The following is an 8,467-nucleotide window of genomic DNA, read 5'->3' on the forward strand; positions in this document are numbered from 1 at the left end:
AGATCTTCTTGATTGGATCATCTGAAGCTGGAAGACACACTCTAAATGTGGGTGTTACCTTCTGATGGCAGCCGGTATAAAAGGCCATGGCAGAGGAGAACACCTGGCTTCTTGCTGCTTGCATTCTCTCTCGCTGGTGAGTTCATCTTGCTGCTGCAGACTGAAGACTAGCTGATCTTTTGGAATTCATCAGACCTTCAGCACCAGATTGGGACTACTGAGACATCCAGCCTTGTGGACTGAGCGACTACGGATTCTCAGCCTCTCCAGTGTGGTGCAGCCATTGTTGGACTACTCGGACTCTGTCCTATGAGCTGAGATGATAAATCTCTTTACATATATATTCATTCTACCAGTTCTGTTTCTTTGGAGAACCCTGACTAATACATAAACCATGAAAGATTTTTTTCATTATTCCATCAGTAAAAAGGAAATTTATAAAAATCCCAGCTTTTCCCTGGGACCAGCAAAGAGCTCACAAAGCTAAGTCAACTTCATGAACTAAACTACAATGAATAACAGATATATTGATAAGTATTAACCACTGACTTCCACATAGAGAACATCTTGATATTTGGTGTCTGCAAACCTTTGTGGAATATTTACTTTCACCATGTCCTATTGAAGCTATTAACATGTAATCAGCGAGGAGAGTCATAAAGAAACTTGCATAATCTGTTCTTGAGGATTGATAGGAATTGGCTATACTAAACTCCTGGATAGGCCTCTGCAAGAAAGGAAAATACATGTTAAGTGTCCTAGGCAGAGCATGGGAATATAAGTATTTTCCTCAGAAATAGCAAAAATACATCAGCGAAATATTTTAGCATTATGAATAAAATCTATTGGGTTCTTTTCAAAATCCCAAGTATAATGTGAGTTGTAGCAATTCATAAGCTCCTTTCCAAGACCTTTCCTCAAGTCTCATAAGAAAGAGTCAGGAGTACAACAGGATCCCTATAGTGCAATGCTGTAGGCAGTGACCATATGCCATTGTGAGGCATTCCTGAGTATCTGGCCCTGTCTGAGATTTCCTCCTGCACTGAAGAGCGCATGAGCTGCTGAAAGAGGAGCAGCAAGCCCTCGCAGTTGTTAGCCACCATGTGGGTGCTGGGATTTGAACCCTATTAAGACCAGCCTGCTTTTAACCGCTGAGCCGACTCTCCAGCCCCCACAAATTTTTTTAACTTGAAAGTTTTTAATTTCTTCAGTTGGAAACTGAAAGAAGGATAGCTTCCATGTGTTACATAAATTTTTTAATTAATTTATTTATTTTTATTTTGCGTGTATGAGTGTTATGTAAGGGTACCCATGTCATATAGTGCCCTCTGAGGTCAGAAGATGTGTCAGCTCCCCTAGAACTGAAGTTACAGATAGTTGCTAGTCTCTATGTGGGTGCTTAGATTCAAATCTGGGCCCTCTGCAAAAGCAGCCAGTGCTTTTCACTGCTGTTGCATCTCTCTAGTCCTATGTCACATACATTTTAAAAAGATAACTGTATTAGCAGGAAGTTGGGTGCAATCTCTTCCCTGCTACTGAGCTTTCTCGGGAATACCCATTAGAGGTCAAGAAAAAGGGTTTTATGAATGACCAAAAATTCCTCTTGTTTGGGGAGGTGTAGATGTTCCAGAATGAGAATTTGTAAAGTGTTTAATAATAAGTCAAGCTCATATGTGATAATGATGATGATGACGATGATGGTGATGATGACGATGATGGTGATGATGACGATGATGGTGATGATGGTGATGATGACGATGATGGTGATGATGATAGTACTGAGATGATAAGAGTGATGGTGATGATGGTGTTGATGATGGTAATGTTTATGGTAATGGCAGTGATGATGTTTACTGTGAGGTGATGATGATGTAATGATGGTATGATGATGGTGATGGTGATAGTGGTGATAATAGCCTAATCAATAATGTGAAAATATTTAAACCAAAATCAAATGTGAGGAATTGTCACCATGTGGGAAAGAACTCAGTTTTATTGCTCATTACAAACACACAAGTGATACAGTACATCATGTAACTGCTCAAACGGCTTTAAACAAATAACAACATGTACAAAGTCAAGTCCTAGAGGTGTGAGACAATGGGGCCTTCACATACTCTTAGAGGAAATACAGGATGCTTTAGCCACTGCAGAAAAATCATTAGCATTTACCCTAATAGTGAATATTTACCATGGACTAGAATTATTCTCCAAGACATTCCCTAAGTGATGGAAACATCACTACAATCCTGAGTCCAGTGTTTACCATAGATTTGTAACCCTTGCCCAGTCTTTCAAAGCTGTTTTTGAACCTTATCACAACTGACCTGGTTTTGTTCCTAGCAGCCCATGCATTTCTGTTAAAACAGATGCAAATGGTAAAGATGGCAAAGAAGGGCAGTAGGCATGATAAGAGAATATGCTTTCTATCTGCAGCTGAGCTGGGCCTCTGCTTCGTATTTTAATCATGCTCAATTCTACTCCCAACTCTCAACATGTCTTGGTACAGGAAATCCAGACCCTTTTCTCATTACACACTCCAGGCTGACTTCATCTATTTCAATCTGATTTTCATTGAGAGGATAAAGAGAATCTATCATCTTCGTGAAGGTAAAAGTAATTTAGGGAGATCTATATTTTTACATTTTATCAGTACTCTGAACACTCCTAGTTCTTGAGGAAAATCAAATTATGACAGCCAAAGAATTCTTAAAGGGTTCTTCTCATCACATCCCCAAATAGTGAGGAAGAGATAGTCTTCTTTTCATAAATGGGGCAGAAATCACGTGTAACCTTTTATATCAGCATGGCTATTAGAACCTCTGCTGGGACAATAGTTTCAGGCCATCTTCACTTATTTATAGTTGAAATAATACTGTAAGATATTAACCTTTATTCAGCTTCTCACATTTAATCAGAGAGATGGCTCTCTGCTCATTTCCTCCAGAGAGGGATGATGGGGAGGTGGGGAAGAAACATAAAAATATCCTGGAAATTATTAGCTCATGTCTTCTAAACAGTTTGGTTTGCAGCAACAATCTTATTAGCCAACACTGTTCTGTCCTTTTGCCTGTGGATCTAAGCCTTCCATGTTTATTAGCTCTCTAGTCCTTGTAACTACCCTGTGACAACTATAACTATACTATTGCTATCCCTTCTATGTCACAGGAGACACAGCCGAGGCACAAAATTGTAACATGAGTTACCCAGTTTTTTACAACTATTCTATTAGAGCCAGGATTTGGGCGCAAACAACCTGGACTCAAATTCCATGTGTTAAAGTAGCAGTCTACAATAGTTCAGTTCCAAGTACCCATGCTGGGCAGTTCACAATAACCTGTAACTCCAGCTCCAGCTATATGGGATAAAACACCCTCTTTTGGTCTCTGGGGGCACCTACACATGTATGACGTACACTCACATACACAAATACACATAAATAAAAATAAAAACATTTTAGTAAAGAAAATAAAATTAATAGTATTTCTGGTAATATTTGAGCACTTTAAACCATAGAAATGAAGACTGAGACATTAACCAAACCAAACGTGAGTTTTCTTCTTCATGGCTAGAGAGATAGAGGGTGCAAGTGACTCCGTCTCAAGACAGTGATTAGAGAGGAGGTATTAATATTTGTCCCCCATGAGAAACTTGTTTTCCATCAGTGGCTCTGCCTGGACAGAGAGAGGTTTATCAGGAAGCTTATTAATCCTCAGAGCTCTTGTTTGCATGAAAACTTAAAAGAGAAAAGTTAACTGAGGTGTAGAAAGTAAAACGGAGTGCAGCTCCTGTACACTGTGGCCTGTCTATTCACAGCTGTACTCCTTCCAGCTTCCTCTGTAGAGGCTGGAGACTACACACTCTACAATGACTAGCTAAAGCTATTCATTTATTCTTACTTCCAGTGATCGAGGCCATACAGCCAGTAGGAGCTAGAAGGATGACTAGTATGTACAAACTCACCCTTTCTGGTATTTAAGGTGCTGGGATATAAGCATTACTTTTTACTTCTGCATAAGCTTGCCCTGTCTGACTGCTACATCTCCCCCAAAATGCTATTTACATACACAAAGCCAGCACACATCATTAACAGTAATAAATTTGATTTAGACAATTTCTCAGTTATAACATAAACAAAATATTGAGATTCTGGCTTAACAATTAGAATACATGGCAATAAATATTAACAGAGCTGCATTACTGTAATATAGTCATGACATGGGTGTGACAGTGCATTATTACAGTCCCAGCTGAGGTGGTAGGCTGATGTAAAAGGATTTCAGCTCACAGTATCAGGTTACAGTATGTCGTATCAAGGAAGTCACAGAAGCAGGAAATTGAGTGAATGGTCACATCCCATCCGGCCGAGAGCTGGACCCCTTGCTTGTTTGTGCTCAGCTCCATTTCTATTTTCCTACACAGTTCAGGGCCCCTGTCTAGGGAATGGTGCTTCCCATAGTTGGCTGGATCTTCCCACTTCTGAGAATCAAGACAGTCCCCCAGAGACATGACCACAGGTCCACGTGATCTAGATAATTCCTCATTAAGACTCTGCTCAGGTGATTTAGCTTGTGTCAGGGTGACAGTTAAAACTAAGCAGCACCCCATTCTAGCCATACTAGTTTGCCAGGGAACTTTCCGATTGAACATTTTTTAGACAGTTTATCTCTCTTCCTCTGTAATCCACTGTTGTCCTTGAGTTCACTGTGTAGCGTAGGCTCACTTCTAAACTGCAGTGACTCTCCTGCCTCAGTCTTCAAAGGACTAGGATTAGAGGCAGTAGCTGTTAAACCCCGTTCAGGGCCCATTTGAAAATAAGTACCACCTGTCCCTACAAACATACTTAAAAAGTCAACAATATGCATACATAAACATTTTTAAAGACCCACAAAGGGACCTTTCAAGCATTGGTCAAAATCAGCCCCATTTTTGTAACAATGCCTGAAGAATTGTATGGGTTATTTTAGCAACAAATTTCCATGTGGCTGACATGAAAAGCATTCCTAAAGTCAGTGTGTGTTTTTCCTTTACCCACTCTCCATTATTTATCTCCTTTTAAATTCCTATATTCAAGCTGCATCACTGAATAAATGAGCAGTCTGAAAAGGTCACCTAATTATCGCCTTCAATGACCAGAGAGCTCCTGTTATCAGCGCCAGGTCTGTTTCCTTTGTGTGGACAGATGAGGGTGAAGGAAGAACTCCACCTCTTCATCAGCTGCTATACAGAAACAAATCTTGATACAGAGGCTGGATTTTTAATCCTTTCTGAATATTTGCCTGTCATAGTGACTCAATTATTTCACTGCTAAAATATGGTCTCTTCAGCAAACCAGGGTTTCAAAGTGATGTGAGCCAGAAAGTGACAAAACTGGCTTTCTGCAAGTCTGAGTAAGCCCAGCACAGCTTCGCACTAGAGAAAGGACCACTTGGCACTACACACAACTTACTGTGCTGAAGTTAAAGGACAGTTGTTCTAAGCACAAGGGTGTTCCTAGAAAAAATGATTTTTTAGTTTATTTTTGAAGATTTATTTTATTTTTAATTATGTGAATATGTGTTTATTACCTTTCTGTTACTATGATAAAACATTAGAGACTGCAGAGAGTATGTCTCTGGATAGGACTCCTACATTAAACGTCACTAACCCATGGCTCAAAGACCATTGTGGAACATGGGGTAGAAAGATTGTAACAGCCGGATTGATGCATGATCATAAGGGAACAGTCTTCCAGGCCTAGCAATGGTGTCAGTGTTCACTAGACCCATGAGGACTCAATCAGACAAAAACCTAGCATAGAATTGGGGCAGCAGTCCCCAACCTTAGCCAGAGAACTATTAGCAACTGAGTACTGCTGGGTGGAGTAAAGTAGATCTTCTTTAAGGGAGAAACTCCAGATAAGCCGTCTAGACTACATTGGATGAACTTGCATTGAGGGACATCTAGGTATATAAACGTGGCTCAATAAATTTTAACATATATGACAAAATATATTGAAATCTGTTGTGGGGCTAGGAGGTATGGATAGGGGAGGGGGTATAAAGATGATTAAGATGTTTTGTATAAAGTGCACAAAAATTCAATTAAAATATACATTGAAAAACTAAATAAATAAGGCTCATGCCTTTAATCCCAGCACTCAGAAGGCAGAGGCAGGCAGATCTCTGTGAGTTCAAGACCAGCCTGGTCTACATAGTGAGCACCAGGCTAGCATCTCAAAAAGTTCAAAAAGAAAGAAAGAAAGAAGGAAGGAAGGAAGGAAGGAAGGAAGGAAGGAAAGAAGGAAGAAAGAAAGAAAGATGGAAGGAAGAAAGAAGAAAGAAAGATAGATAGATAAAAGAAAGAGAAATATAAACAACTTAAGGAAAAAATAATTTGGCTTATGATTCCAAAAGGTTAGGGTCCATAATGGTAGGGAAGGTATGGCATGCTGACAGCAACAGGAAGCAGAGAGATTACATTTCTTCTACATACAGGGAGCAGAGAGGCTCAGCAGGAAGGAGGGTGAAGTTATAAACTTTCAAAGCCTGCCTCCAATGACCCACTTCCTCCAGTAAGACCGCAATGCCTATAGCCCCTCAAACAGCATCACCAAGTGGGGACCTCGTGTTCAAATACATGACCCTATGGGGCACACTTCTCATTTAAAACGCCACAATGTGTATGTTTGTATGTGTGTATGCCACATATGTGCAGGTGCCCATGGAGGCCAGAAAAGGTTGTTGGATTCCTTGGAGCTGGATATACAGACAGTTGTAAGCCACCAAATGTGTGTGCTGGCAACCAAACTTGGGTCCTCTGCAAGGGCAGAATGTGCTGTTAACTAACTGCTCAGCCATCTCTCCTGTTCCCGGAAGAGAGATTTTTAACCTTAGGTCTTCTCATTTACTTAAAGCTGCAATTGTTCTCATTTGGAATCTAAAGGATCAAGAGGAACAGTGAGGGGAAAACACAGTGTATGTTGTAGAGATCACCCGGAATTAAGGAGGTCACAAAGGCCAGTCCTGAAAACAAGAGTCTTATAGTCAGAAGACAGTGGAGGACTTCATTCTCTTCCTCATAAAATTTTGGATAAGATGCATTTTTTTTCCCATGGTCAAGAGAAAAGCAAAGAGAAATCTCACTGGCTTCATGCAAGCTGTCGCAGTTGTAACAACAGAAAGGCAAAAGCAATGGTGACCGAGTATTAAGAAGAGACCTGTCCCCACTGGCTGTCACACCTGTGTCTTCCTTGCTGCTGTCTCCTCATGATGACAGTGTGGCTGCCGAAGGTTCTAACATGACCTTCTAATGACTATGTCTTGAACAGAAAGGGCAATTGAGGGCAAGGCAGCTTTGCTTCCATCAGGTTAGGAATGTGCCTTAGTAACTCCTGCTGTAATTCTATGGGTCATGTGACAACCCCAGGTAAAGGAAAGTCACAAGAATGAGTTTACCACAAAGGTCTCCTGAAGGGTCATCATAAGTGTGACAGTATATCTATATTAGGGCTCTCTAAAGAAACAAAACTGATCATATACATATATATGTGTGTATATATATATACATATATTCATATATATATTCATGGATTTATTAGATTGGCTTACAGAATACAGTCCAAGTCCAACAACGGCTGCACCACACTGGAGAGGTTGAGAATCTGGTAGTTACTCAGTTCGCAAGGCTGTATGTCTCAGCAGTCCCCTGGGGTTGAGGCCTGGGGAATTCCTGGAGATCTACTAGTCTTCAGTTTATGCTGGGATTCGAAAAAGTTGGTTCTACTATCAACCAAGGAATGCCACAGCAACAAGATGAACTTGCCAGTGAGAGAGAAGGCAACGGGCAAAGAACAAAATTCCCTTGTGCCGTGGCCTTTTATAGGGGCTGTCATCAGAAGGTAATGCCCACATTTAAGGGGGGGTCTTCCGGTTTCAAATAATTCAATCAAGAAAATCTCTCTCGTTCCAGTTAATTCCAGATCCAGTCAAGTTGACAACCAATATTAGCCATCACAGCATTCTCTGAGCTTGTGTGTGATGCTGCCCAGAGCCAATCTGGGGTGCTACACACACAGAGCAACTCCCATTACTGTCCAGTGGCTCCTGAGAGTGTTATGTTGTACTTCACTGTTCCCTGAGCCTAGTCAGGGGATCTGCCTTCCATGCTGGGCTTGCATCCACGTGGGAATGAAGCCTTTTAATTATCACTCTGTTGACTCAAGCTGCCATACTTCACACAGAGGCCAAAACAGTGACTTAGTAAGCGGGCAACCAGATGGGGCCCTAAAGATTGATGGGACCCTGGCTAAATTCTGCTACATCTCTGCTAAGTTAACATCTCTCTGTTCTCTTGACAAGAGCAGAAATACAACTCCTTCTAAACATTCCCTACCCCTCCTGCCCATCACAGGTACACACCTGAAACTGTTCCCCACTAGATGCAGAGTATACCTTCTAGAACAGACATACATGACAGGAACTCGTCA

This window comes from Nannospalax galili, unplaced genomic scaffold (assembly GCF_000622305.1).
Source record: "Nannospalax galili isolate Female #2095 unplaced genomic scaffold, S.galili_v1.0 scaffold1593, whole genome shotgun sequence".
NCBI classification, from domain to species: Eukaryota; Metazoa; Chordata; class Mammalia; order Rodentia; family Spalacidae; genus Nannospalax; species Nannospalax galili.